This window comes from Tenrec ecaudatus, chromosome 10, assembly GCF_050624435.1.
Source record: "Tenrec ecaudatus isolate mTenEca1 chromosome 10, mTenEca1.hap1, whole genome shotgun sequence".
Classification (NCBI taxonomy): Eukaryota; Metazoa; Chordata; class Mammalia; order Afrosoricida; family Tenrecidae; genus Tenrec; species Tenrec ecaudatus.
Window position 1 is genome coordinate 10,072,695 of NC_134539.1, and position 13,772 is coordinate 10,086,466.

The window sequence follows — 13,772 nt, forward strand, 5'->3', positions numbered from 1 at the left end:
GTCAGAACTGACTCCCTGGCAGTGGATTTGATGTATGCTCAAGATCAAATCCTATCACTTGGTAATAACTTGAATTTTTATTTTTCTGTTTACAAATATACATATTTTCCTTATTACAAACATCATTCAAAATTCACTGTAAAAATTCTCAAAATACGTTGGTTGAAAAGGAATGCCAAAGTCATTCAGACTCTCATCACTCAGAGATGGCTACTGTTGATTTTGTGCAAGGCAGGGCCTAGTTTATTTTTAATTTTAGATTTTTAAAATTCAGTAACAGCCTAATGGTCCTTATATTTTCAAGGTATTTTTCTATTAATATTTTTTCAATTTTTAAAACTCTGCCCATCTGATAAAATCATACTTGTTTTTTGCTCCAATATGCATAAATTTGGTTAAGACTTGGGCTCAACAGATTTAAAAAAAAATAATTTTATTGGGGGCTTATACAACTCATCACAATCCATACATACGTCAATTGTGCAAAGCACATATGTACATTTGTTGGCCTCATCATTCTCAAAACATTTGCTTTCCACTTGGGCTCTTGGAATCAGCTCCTCATTTTTTCTTTTTTTCCCCCCTTTCTCCCCACTTGCCTCTCCCTCATGAACCCTTGATAATTTATAAATTATTATTATTTTATCAAATCGTACACTGCTCGAGGTCTCCCTTCACCCACTTTACTGTGTCCATCTCCCAGGGAGGAGGTTATATGTAGATCCTTGTAATTGTTTCCCATTTGTACCCCACCTTCTGTCCACCCTCCTGGTATCACCACTCTTACCACTCATCCTGAGGAGTTCATCTGTCATGGATTCCCTTTGTTTTCAGTTCCTAGCTGTATCACTGTACATCCTCTGGTCTAATCAGGTTTGTAAGGTAGAATTGGGATCATGATAGTGGGAGTGGGGGGAGGAAGCATTTAAAAGGAATGTTGTGTGTTTCATCGATGCTACACTGCATCCAGAGTGATTCATCTCCTCCTGGCAACCCCTCTGCAAGGGATGTCCAATTGCCTCTATATAATGTTGGTGAAATATATATATATATGCATATATTTATAAGTTTAGTAGTAGGGTAGCAGATGGACATTGGGCCTCCACTCATGTATACCCTCAATACAAGAACACTTTGCTCAATTAAACGGACATTCCATGATACCCACCTTCTTGTCACAATCACTGAAGACAAATGTGTGCATAAGCAAATGTGGTGAAGAAAGCTGATGCTGCCCGGCTATAAAAAGATATAGCACCTGGGGTCTTAAAAGCTTGAAGGTAAACAAGCGGCCATCTAGCTGAGAAGCAACAAAACACACATGGAAGAAGCACACCAGCCTGTGTGATCACCAGGTGTTGAAGGGATCAGGTAATAGACACCAAAGAGCAAACCTCATCATTGTGTGCTCACATTCCCCATACAAATGCTAAAGACAAATGGTGCATAAATAAGTGAGGTAAAGAAGGCTGATGGTGCCCAGCTATCAAGCGATACAGCGTTTGGGGTCTTAAAGGCTTGAAGGTAAACAAGTGGCCATCTAGTCCAGAACAAATTATTTTTATATTGTATTTGTATTTGTGAGATTCTGAATTTGTTTCAAGTTTCCTGCATATTTACTACAGAACATATCTTCGGTATAATTCTAAGTATGTCTTGTTGTGTAAATAATATAAACCATAAAGAGAAAGATTTGTTTAAGAAGACCAACTTCAAGATTTCCAGGATTGCCATATGTCTAATGGAAAAATCAAAAATGAAGTTTAAGGGTTCTCTTAGCTCATCTTGATGCAAAAGTGATGATAAATAAGTAAATTAATTAAGGTCAGTCTTAAAGTACATGATTTTTATTACCCTTTTTGTGTCCAGTTTTGAATCAATGTACCAGAAAGGCCATTGCTGCTGAGTTGTCCACACATACACACACATTGTAGAGGGTTTGTTTAGGCCCTTTCTGCATGCGTCAAGAACTAGAGCCTCAGAAATCCAGAGGGGCAGGTCTCTGTCCTACAGGGTCACGCTGAGTTGGAATCCACTTACTGGCCATAAATGTGGTTTGGCTCATCATGATGCTGACAAAGGATACTGAGTATATCATGGACCACTGGACTACTAGAAGAACCAAAAATATGTTCTAGAAGAAATACAGTTAGGAAGCCCTTTCTAAATGAGGACATCGAGAGTTCTTTTTGTGGAGATGCCATCAGGAGGGGTCAACCCTTGGAAAAGGCAGAGGTTCAGGGAATAGGACGCTTGAGAAGATGGGGTGTCCCAGTGGCTCTAACAATGGGGTGAAGCACAGGGATGATTGTGAGGATAGCATGTTGCTGTTGTTAGGTGGCGTCCAGTAGCACCTCCCTACACAACAGAAGGAAACACTGCCTGGTCCTGGGCCATCCTCACAGTGGTTCCTGTGTTTGAGCCCATGGTTGTAGCTACACCTGACCACAAACTTATGTTGATCATGTTTGCTTTCTCCTTTCCTTGAATTGTGTGAACACGTTTTCACTTTATCATTCTAAAGGAATACATATTGGTGTCACTAAACGACCCATTGTCTTAGGATGGGGGTCTTCTAAGTATGGCTATGGTGAAGGCCAACCTCAAAAGACTATAATCTGACAGGACAAACATATCTGTCTTGGAAGAAGGACAACCAGAATCGTCATTGCAAGCCAGGAACGTGAGACTTTGTCTCACCAACATACGTTGCAGGTGTTGCCCCGAGAGACCAGTCCCCGCAGGAGGACATCCTGTTTGGTAAACGGGCCGGGCAGTAAAAAAGAGCAGGGTTCTCAAGGTGAGGATGAGCTGCAACAATGGGACCCGGCATAGGAACAGCTGTGAGGATGGCATGGGTCTCGGCAGTGGTTCCTTCCGACGTGCATGGGGTCTCTGGGGACTGGAACTGACTTGATGGTACTTAACACAGACCCATAGTGCTTTGTCCACTATCCCCTGTGACCTTCAAAAGACTTTGGAGGTAGAAAGGCAGATATTATAGTGGAATGAGAATGAACTCATTAACACATTTACTAGCCAAAACATCGTAGAGACGTCAATTACAAGCTGCAAATCCTGGTTTCTGTCCAATTACTCATATACCATATATGCTCGTGTGTAAGCTGAGTTTTTCAGCACATTTGAAATGCAGTCTTTGTGGTAAAATTGGGTGCCTCAGCTTATAATTCGGGTCGGTTTACACTCGAGTATCTACGGTATACAAAATAACTTTTCCTGTTCTAAGAGAGATGATCTATTAAGAGGAACTCCAGTAACAAACCACAAATGAGAGGGCTACATTGGCAGATAGGTGGATGGACAATTTCAGAGAACAAACTGGTATGAAGAAAACATAGCAGTCATCCAGGCGGCTAACAAACACAGGAAAAGATACTCATACTTCTTGCTTCTGACCACTTTCCAAGAGGACTTCTGCAGCAGCTGTGGTCCCCTCCCAGGCGACATGTCCTTTGATTTCCTGACTACTGCTTCTATTGTGGATCCGGGAAAGTGGCATATTTGACAATGTCAGTCTCTTCTTTCTTCATTGTCATTGGATTATTGGTCCCTTGTTAGGACTTGTGTCTTCTTCATACTGAGTGATGACCCCCACGGAAGCCTGCAGACGTTGATCTTCATCAGCAAGGGCTTCAAGTCCTCCTCTCTTTCAGCCAGCAAGGCAGTGACATCTGCATATCGCAGCTTGTTAATGAAACTCCCTCTAATCCTGATGCTACATTGTTTGCTACATAGCCTAGTTTCTCGGAGGAGTTGCCCAGGATATGGTTTGATGAAAGGATATAAACTCGACACACACCTTTTCAGATTGTCATTCACCAGTGTCCCTTTGGAAGGTCTTCCTTTGGTTCCACGCACAGGTTCTGTGTCAGCAGCCCAGCAAAGTGGCCGGGGATTCCCGTTCTCCCCAATGTTATCCACAGTTTACTATGATCCCCACAGTAGACCACCTTTACAGAGCAAGCAAAGACTCTGGCATCCTCGGCTTGTCGTCCACAGCAATGATACTCCTGGTTCTCTGTCCACTTTGGATTCGAGTCTGAGTTTCTGGCAGCTCCCTATCTTGCAGCGATTGTGACTCCTGCAGTATCTTCAGGAAAATTTTACTTCCACACAATATCATGGGTATTGTTTGATAATTTCTTCATCAGGTTGGGTCATCTTTCTTTGGGATGGACTCAGGTATGAAAGATCTCTTCCAGCCCCTTAGCCAAGGGGTTGTTTTAAATTCTCCGGTATGGACAAGCGAGGACAAAAGAGGACAACCCTCACGGAGCTGGATGGACGCAATAGCTGCAATAATGGATGCAGTCACAGGAGCACGGTGTGAAACCCAGTAGCGTTTCATTGCTCCTTTGTGCATAGAGTTGCTATGTGTAGGCTGAGCTGGCTGGCACCTAACAGCAACAATAATAGTAGACACAGAGCTCTCTAATTTCCCACACACCTCACCACTCAAACCATGTTCTTTTGAAACTTGGTTCTCAGACATCCTTTAACCGTACCAGGTGCAAAAGGCCCATGATGTCCTCTGGAGTCAATCTCTCCTCCCACACCCCTGATTCCTGAACCATTTCCTCGCCAGTGCGAACCTTCTCTGTTTCACCACTATTTAGATGTTCCTTCCTCTCCAGCCTCGGTTCTTGACTCTGAAACCTAGGTTGCGTGGTTTTAATATCTTTATTTCAGGATTTCCCTCAGTTTTTCTGGACGGGAGCTCTAACATGCCTTGCATCTTTCTGCTGTTGGATTTGACAATTTAAAAAAATCATATATTGGGGCTCATACAACTCTTATTACAATCCATCCATCCATCCATCCATCCATCCATCCATCCATCCATCCATCCATCCATCCATTGTGTCAAGTACATTTGTGTGTTTGTTGCCATCATCTTTCCCAAAACATTTCCTTTCTACTTGAGTCCTTGGTATCAGCTCCTCATTTTCCCCCCTCTCTCCCCCACACACCCTCCTTCCCTCACAAACCCTTGATAATTTATAATTTATTATTATTATTTCATGTCTTGCACCATCCGATGTCTCCCTTTACACCACGGTTGTTTTAGATGGGGTTTCTATTGGGAGTTAGGGGTGACGTTTATATGGTGACACGTGCACTGCAGCCAACAGCTGGAAGCATTCATCGATCCTCACACCCACATTCTATCTTCCCCCCCTCCCTGCCCACCCACATTTACATCCTCTCTTTTTATGGCCCTCCTTTATCCTTTACATGCAAGTCAATACCTGCTAACCTTCTCGCCCTCTGCTTCCCCTTCCTACTCTTGAACTTCCTACCTTGGGAACATCTCCTGTCTGTCTCGTTGGAAGACTGGCCTTCCCTTGGCTTTTACCCTTTTCACAGTGGCCTCATATAATATGTGACCTTTTGTGATTGACCACCTTCACTCGGCATCATGCTCTCTAGGACTGTCAGTGTCACAAGGGATTTCATGTTTTCATCATTTTTTTTAGGAATGCATAGTTTCACTGTGTTGAACACCATTTCCTTTTTCTACTCTTCTAGGGATGGGCTTTGGGCTGTTTCAAACTTCTTGCTGTTGTGAACAGTTTTGTAATTAACATGGGAGCACATATGCCTGTCATGCTATGTCTCTTCTTCTTTAGGGGATAGGCCCATCATCGGATTGCTGGGTCATTTGGAACTTCAATTCCAAACAGTTTGAAGTAGCGCTAAATTGATTTCCACAATGGCTGTACACGTTTAAAGACCCATCAGCAGTACATGAGAGTTCTAATCTCTCCATACTTTCTTGACCATTTGTTGTTTTTGTTTATTTGTTTTAATTAGGCTACCACTGTCACTGTGAGGTGAGATCTCTTCTTTGTTTTCAGGATTTGACAATCTTAACCACCAATCAGGATGGCATTTGTTCCCCTGCCTCTGACACTCTTCAACTGCAGGTAAATGATACATATGCTGAGTTACAAGAGAAATAAATAGATGCACAACTCATGAATTTTCAGATTAACTTTCTATCCATTTGATAATAGCTGCTCTGTGTAAAAAAAATCCTTAAAAATGTACCCACACCCTAAAAACACATGATTGTGTTTGTAAAACACCCAGATATTTTCCAAAAAATATTGATCACAAGTTTAAGGTTGTACGGTTTTCTAAATTACTCCTGTAGAGATTTGAATCTTTGGATCTCAACTTCAGTCTAAAATTAGCCTGCAGTTTCTAGTATAATTTTAAATGTCTGAATTGGGGTTTGCAACGAGATTCATTTCCCTTCCTGCCATTCATTGTACTATTTATTTATATCTTGAAATCTTTGAGCTTCAAAAGTTCTCAGTGAAATCAGAACACATCTAAAAAGCCCTGAGGTTATGTGAACTGCAATAAGAAATGCATAAGCCGAAGCAAGGAAAGGCTGTTTGGTGATCGTGGAGTTTGGGTGTAAAGATTTCATGGGTTTTGCAATTTTATAGAAAATCTGCCTTGTCAAACTTGCTCTGGATTTTTCTAATATGATATTGGGCTAATGTCTTCAGCTATAGCTCTTAAATTGTACAAACCCTCCCAAACCCAAATGGATGTTGAAGATTCCTTATCAAATGGCTTTTCTCATCTTAAAAAAAATTAAATATCCTAAACATGCTTCCAAGAACACTTCTAAACCGATAAGAAATTTAGGCTTTGTTTGTTGGAGCTCATGAAATGATTTCTTCCACAATACTATTATAGTTCCTGCTTTTCAGTTATCAGTGCGCTCTCTCATCATTTCATATGCAAGTAGACCCAGAACTGAAACCATACAACTTTCATTTGGCATTCTACTCAATGTGTATTATTCTTCTCCTTCTAATCTTTGTTTATGCTCTTCTTCTAACAGAAGAAGATATGTAAACAAATCTTTTATTCAAATAAAGTGAAATATAGAATGAAATGAATGTTCTATAGTATTACAGTCAGTGGGTAAATTACAGCAGACAATTGCTTAATAAAGTCTATCCATACATGTGCTTATAGTTTGGCAGCACAATATTATCCCTATTCTATTAAGAACTATTTAGTAAGTGTCTTCTTGACAAACAGCACTGTGCTAAGTGATCCAAGGCGCAGAGAGGGACATCAGCCCTCAAGAAATTGACAATCTGGCGAGGGTGTAGATCTCCGGCATTAATTAAAAATGGAGCATATGGGAGATGCCAGTGCAGTGTCATAGGTACTACATCTCCCGAGATGAGATCACGAACTTGGGGTGGCTAGGGAAGGTTGCTCAGGGAACTTGAGAATGTGAGGTGTGATCAAGACGGGATGATGCTAAAGGAGGGGAGTACAAGCATGACCCAGGGATGGAGGTGGGAGCTGTCCAACATGGTAGACACCAGCCACATATGGATTGTGAACTATTCAACTATGGTGAAAGTGAGTTGGGACTCAGTATGTTAACAAAGAATAAGAAGTAGCTCCTGAATTTTAATATTTATAAACATCTTAAAGTGGAAAACTATTTTTTCCAGAGAGAATGTCATTATTAAAATTAATGTTAAGGTTTTCTTTCTGCCTGTTGTAAGGAAGCTACTAGAAGATTTTAATTATGTACGTGACTTGCATCTGTCACCCCCTTCTCTGTGATTTCTATTGAATTGTGTCGAGAGCTGGAGGAGCCTGCCCAGTGTGACTGTTTCTTGGGGTTGTATTTTTGGGCAAATTGTTAGGGAGAATATGTGAAACTCGGTTATAAGTGATTAGAAAGATAGCCACGTCTGCTTCTCAAGAAGCACACACCCTATGACTAACAATCTCACATCTAGGTAATCATCGAGGTGGAGAGAAATCCATAAACGTATGGTGCGCCTCTCTGCCAAAGTGAAATCTGATCAACAGACAATGGCTGAACAGCGATTTATTTCTGCTGTGGAAAGACAGGGAATAATGTAAAAGAAGTGATAGCTCTGTTTGCGTGGACCTTGAGAGATCATCAAGATATTATTTAACGAAATTCAATTCTATTGATAATAATTCCAGACAGTATCTAATATTTATCCAATCATTTACCACTCAATAAATATACAGATAAAGATGCTGTTCTCCGTGTATAGTTATTTATTGGTCTACGTATCCTTTGTATGTTAATCTAGGCATTCAACCTATCGAGCAGATGCTTTGGAAGCTGTAGCCTAAAATCACAGAGGATACAAACAGAAGCATTACCATAAGAAAGATTATAGAAGAGTTAGGGGTACTGATCTTCCAGACTGTTTTAATAATACTTTTTAATTTTTACTATAACAATACATTCTTATAACATTGTGCACATAAGAATTCTAAGTAAGATAATACTGAAAGAGGCCCAGCATGTGGTCGGGCCTTCATACCAGGTGAAGAAGTATATTATCAAAAAGTATATTATCGAACAGGAAGTAGGAAGTTAATAAGTCAATTTAAAGAGGTTGGCTGCATTCCATATGCCTTTTTAAAAGAAGTAGTCAGGAAGGAGTGGTTGGAATGAGACTAGATATTAGAAACATGGAAAGTAATCATGCGCACATGTAAGATGGCCGGGGCTGAATCAAACAGTTGGCAATGGGAAAGACTGACAAGGATGCCAGAATCATTTTAAGGGAAGACTCGGGATTTGATGGCTGAGTAGACATGGAGGTTGGAAAAGAGGGCAGTCAAAATGCCTGCTACTATCAATGAGAAGAATGAGGAAATGCAACCAATAGGAGTGAGTACACCTCTGGGGAGCCTCCCTGGCTGGCAGGCTGTGAAGCTCTCAGATGCTCTGTAGAGGGGAAGTTCTGGTGAAGATGGCCCTCTCAGTAGAGCGAAGAATGTAAGGAGGAGGTCTGACATAATGACTGATGGGATATGCATGAGGAAATAGAATTTGGGGCGGGAGATAATCACATTGATGATAGCCATTTGATAACTACCTTGGCAGGATTGGACATTGCAGGCAAGAGATTTCGTAATGATTTTTTACAGCCTAAGGGATGGATCCGGGAATGGGACCATGAAGAATGGCCCCATTTAGTGTTTGGGGAGGGTGTTCTACAAAGATAAATTGAGCAGTCACGGATCTGGAAAGAGAACAAAGACAGTGTAGGCATCAAAATATTACCTGGCAGGAATATAATCTCCAACCATGAAATCTAAGAAACCCCAGATGTTCCCGGGTCTGTCTTTCTACCTTTGGACCATATGGGCTACCCTGGGGCTGTCCTCTGGATGTGCATGTCTTTTCTGCATTCCTTACTAAGCATTCCCATCTCAGAAGCTCTCTGCTGAATAGTGTCAGATTTATTGTTTCCTGGAGCATTTAATGCCTGGATCCTCAATCAACACGTCTCACAGACTGCCTAATATTATTATCCTTTTTTACATACTATGTCTTTTGACTCCAAAACCATGCTTGCTGGTTTATGTGTTCCTCCTGATGGCCTCTCGAGCTTGACCTTGAATGCTTGAAATGTTCTGCGCACCGAGGGAGTGGAGCAAATAAAGGAAGACCCAGGGCCGAGGCAGGCAAGAATAATGCTTCTGCACTGTTGAGAGTCAAGTGACTCCCAACAATCTAAATCTGTCACGTTTTAATTTTTGTTGCTTTTCTACCAGTTTTTACCTCTGTTTCTCTCCAGATCCTTTATTGTGGTTTAACTTGTGTGGATCCTTTATTGTGATTTAATAATGGAGCCCGGATTCTTTTAGCCATTAATTCAGCAAGGTAACTCAATATTAAGGTCATAAGCATGAATATATGATGAATCATGCAAATATCCTATTGTAATTCATTTTGTTGTTAGGTGTTCTCAAATTAACTCTCATTCATGACTCCACGTGACAGAGTGGAGCTGTGCCGTCATGTTTTCTAGGGAATCTTCGTGAGAACAGATCACTAGTTCTTTCTTCCAGGGAAGTGCTGAGTGGATTTAGCCAGAGTTGAGTGCTTAAATGGTGGACCACCAAGATTCCTTGAGTACATTTGGTTCCTTGATTGCTGAGATTATAAATATTTGGGGAGCAGAAAAGTCTCATCTTCTTCAGAGTGATGGATGGTATTGTACTGTTGATGCAGCTGAACAGCGTAAGGGGTAACCCACTATTTTACCAGGGCTTCTTACACACACACACACACACACACACACACACACACACACACACACACACTGACATAGTGTCCGAATGGACCAGTCCCTTAAGAATGATATCATATTTTAATTAGTAGAGGGCCAGTTAAAAAGAGGCAGAACCTCAAAAAGATGGATTGACACATGGCTCCCACACTGCTGTCATGAGGATGAGATGGCCGCGGTCTCGTTCTGTGGTACACAGGGTTGCTATGAGTATGAGCCAAGTGGACAGTATCCCACAACCACGGCTTATGTTTAATGCCTGTCTTCCATACCTGAATGTAAGAGCCTGGAGGGAAGCTACTGGTTATTATTCATCTTATAAATAGCTGTATTCTTAATGCCTATTAGGCTCAAAACTCACACTTGTCTAGTCAATATATAAATCAATGACAGGGTGGCCTCCATTTTCATCCATATTTTAAATTTATTCTAGGTTTGAATAACATCTGCTTTATTTTCCATTGAAGTTATTGTCTATTTTACTTTGTTAGGGTGATGGTTTTTGTAAAATTTTTCCCTGTCTCTGAAATCCAGGATAGATCAATCTATAGAGATAGTAACAGGATATAAACCTATAGAGATAGATAAATCTATAGAGATAGTAGCTGGATTAATGGTTCTTTGGGGGAATGGCAGAGGAGATTGTGGGGAATGGGGTGCTAATAAAGATGAGTACAAGCATGAAGAGAATGTTCTGAAACTGAGGTGATGATGGCACTATCTCGATGTGATTTAACTACTGAACTGCATGATAAATGAATCATAGGTCAATAAAACAGATTCTACAAGGAAGCATGCACTCCGTCATGAGGGAGCTTGCAGACAGGATGGTCACTATTAGTTGCCCCTGAGTTGGCTGGTTGGTGGAGACCTTCTGTACAAAGGGAGGCATTTTTCAGTCCTAGTCCCCTGCTCTCTCCACGATCGTTGACATGGTTGAGTTCATTAGCAGACGAGTAGAGAAGACAAGATGCGTCCACACATCATCAGGATGCCGATAAGAAAGCCAAGCCAGGCACAAAGACAAAAGGCAGCCCAAGTCCTTGGGGGCTAAAACGAAGGCCTTAAACCAGAGGAGGAAAAGGTTTGCAGGGGAAGAAGTTTCCCAGAGAAGGCGGGTTTCAAACAAGGCTTGAAAGAGCATAGACTTGAAGTGGAAATGGGGCACTCCACCAAAGGGAAAGACCGATGGGCTCTACCTGAACATTTTTAGTCTTTTAGGTTGATTAAGGAAACTCACCTGCTCTGCATGTCTGGTTCGTCTTTCCTTGAAATCCTGTGATCGTTTCCCCTTAAAATCCTCCCGTCCCAAATGCCTTACAATATGTAGCGGCACAGCCGAGTTTTATTTTGAGGACAATGGCATTTTTACCTCCTGTTTTCCCATGAGGGTCTGTGGGTTTCAGGAGATGAGAAACGAGAGCTTCCAGCTGCCACACCCCAGCAACCCCCCTGAGAATGAGGAATGCATCATTTGCACCCGGCTCCTCCATCGGAGTGTGATCTTTCGAAATGAGCTTGCAAATTGCTGCTAGGTCTCAAAGCTGCCATTGCGTTCCACGGAGGGGCTTTGCAGTCGTGGTGCTGTGGTGCAGCTTCTGAACTGGCACCAACCAGGGACATTGGCAGATTGTTGTCATCTGGTGTGGTCACTGATGTCCCCACCTCTCCACGGACCACCTCCACACCAGACCAGGCAGAATCTGTGACAGTGTTTTCGGTACTGTTATTGGTAAATTGTAATGTCTGTGCACAATGGACATAGTCGTAATAGAAATACGGAGCAAACCTAAGACCACTCCATTGAATTGCAATAGCACACGCAGGTGGATTCACATGAATCAAAGGGTCCTTCTCATTAGGTAATCATGACGACTCTGGTTGGAGCCCATTAGAACCCTCAACAAGTCCACAAGCAACGGGGCTTAACCTTGTTAATTTTACTGCTGTGGAGTCCACTCCGACACTCAGCCACTCTACAGGACAGGGAAGAACTGATCCGGTGCATGCGTAGGACCATCTCTCTTTACAGGAGAAGAAAGCTTGGTCTCTCTCCCATTGGCGTCACTAAGAGAGTAGAAGGAGGTGTGTTCCACAAGGTACCAGTGCCAGAGGGGGTGACCCCATAATGTCTGTGCATAAAATTGTGGTGCAATCTTTCAGCAAAAATTTATTTTAATAAAAATGTCCTTGCTGGATACAGTGTACGTGCATCACGAAACCGCCAAGGCTTAGGGATATTTCCACTGCCATTCAGGCCATGCAAACTCATACTGACCCTGTGAGATCCAGAGACCATAATCCCTGATGGCAGCAGAAAGCCCAGTCTTTCTCCTGCAGAGCTGCTGGTGGTTTTGAACTGCCAACTATGTGGACTGCAGTCCAATGTGTAACCACTACACCAGCAAGGATGGTACAAAGCTAAGGTACAGGTATATTGATGCATGTAAGCTGGGCTTGTCACAACATAAATTGTGTTTTCTGTTATAACTATCAGCAGGTACACTTTTATAAAAATGATACATTTCTGCTGAAAGAGTACACAGTTTTATGCACAGATGTTTTAGGGTCAACACCTCTGGCACTGTCACCTGGTATGGTTCACATCTCCCCTTATTCCCCTAGTGGCACCACTGGCTCTAGCCTGTTTTGAAATGTTTTCAGTACCACGACCCACTGGAATACAAGTAGCCCTGGCAGGATTATAGTTATGTATTGGCTGATATGCAAGGTTGGCAGTTCCAAACCCCAAGCCCCTCTGAGGGAGAAAGATGGGGCTTTCTACTCCTAAAGAGGGTGACAGTCTTGGAACCCCACAGGGGCAGTTCCACCCTGTTCTCTAGGGCAGCTATGAGCTGGAAGAGAGTCAATGGCAGTGAGTCTCTCATGAGTTATACAGATGCAGACAAGTCCTTTTAAGGTGCTCACATGGACAGACAGTGCACTCAAGCCACGGAAGGGACAGCAAACAGCATGGAGGCATGAGGATTGCTCTTTCTACCATCCATGGTAGCTCCCCGTGCCCTGCACCTTTGGAGGATGCTCTAAAAAGGACAGGCAAATTGAGGATGAAGACTGAAAACAAAAGACATAATATCTAGGAAATATACCATAGGACAGACTTGCAAGACTCCCAAGGTCACTTTGAGCCAGAATTGACTCAATGGCAGGGAGCCTGCATTGGGTTTTGGAGCCTGGGAAGAGCTTGGTGACAGCTTGGCCATTTACTAGTTTGGCATTTGTGTTTGATTCGTCTCCTTCGCCAAGTGGCTGAGAATTGCATGACTAATGAGCTGGGCTGCTAACTGAAAGGCTAGGGGTTGACGTCCACCCAGAGGCATTCAGGAAGTTCTTGGGGGATTTCCTTTGACAAAAACTAGGACAGAAACCCCGACGAGACACAGTTCAACTCTCACATGCATGTCAATATCATCAGATGGTTCTACTCTGGCACCAAAGTCAGTATCAACCTGAAGGCAACTAACTGGCTTTTAAAGTTGCTTGACCGTTCCAAGTCCAGGCTCCTGCCAATCAATGGTCTCGCTGAGAAGGGGAGGGGAGGAGGGAGGCGGGGTTAGTGCAGAAGATCCCAGGTGATCCTGTAAGAAAGAGCAGCACCCAAAGTCTATACAATGTGTG